The sequence below is a fragment of the Branchiostoma floridae genome, chromosome 15 (genome assembly GCF_000003815.2).
Source record: "Branchiostoma floridae strain S238N-H82 chromosome 15, Bfl_VNyyK, whole genome shotgun sequence".
In the NCBI taxonomy this organism is placed as follows: Eukaryota; Metazoa; Chordata; class Leptocardii; order Amphioxiformes; family Branchiostomatidae; genus Branchiostoma; species Branchiostoma floridae.
In genome coordinates this window covers 1,800,513-1,801,453 of record NC_049993.1, presented here as the reverse complement: position 1 = coordinate 1,801,453, position 941 = coordinate 1,800,513, and positions in this window count along the sequence as shown.

The window sequence follows — 941 nt, the reverse complement described above, 5'->3', positions numbered from 1 at the left end:
TTGGCAGTTGGATCGTTGTTCCGGAAATTCTCATTACAAAAACGTGTTAATTTTTCCCCTGGGAGTTGTTCCCCCTTCAAAAAGCTTTTTTTAATAATGGTAACATCCATGGGATATTCCGGCCGGTTCCCTGTATTTCTCAAGCAATGTTAATTGGGAAATGATTAACGCATCATTTTCTCCAGTTACATGTGGGTGTTACAGCTTACCTTGGCCACTTCTTCCGTGTATATTATTTTGTCTCTCTGGTCCTGCTAAAAACATAATATCGTAATTGGAACACACCGCGGAATTGCACGGAGAACGGGCGCGTGGTTGGAAGGGGGTGCAATAATACCGGCCGAACGAAACACGGCACAATTAACTGCCGCTATGTACCTTTATACATCCTCTGTTGTTCCTTCCTTTCCTGTTAGTAGTTGCACAAAACAAAAACCTGCATGAGCATACAAAAAGTCATGAGAAAATGGGTGTATACTGACAAGAATTTTCATTTAATTTTGGTCCGTCACAACCGCTATGACGTAAAACTTTACTGCTGGCGTAGCATTAAAAATGGCAGGAAAATGGCGGCGTACGTTCAATTTGACCCAACCAGCCGTAGATCCGGGCGATAATGCAACGGTTCCTCACACTTTTACACGAGTTGTAGGTCACCAAAAGAAATTCAAGATTGCTGTTGAATCATGCTCGTCTTGTGCCGTGAGCACATGTGATTATTATCTACAAATCTGGCGATGAACGTGACAGTGTGTTTGTCCCACGACGAGCTCGCCTGCCCCGAAAATGAACTGAAAACTTTTGGCCTTGTTGTCTTCGGATGCATTGTTATCGATGCTTTGTAAATGATGTATTGGACACCTAGATGTCTGAAGTGTGCATACCTCAGAAACAACTATTGTTGCATGTGTAGATCTCTTTAGATTCCATTATTTTCTATC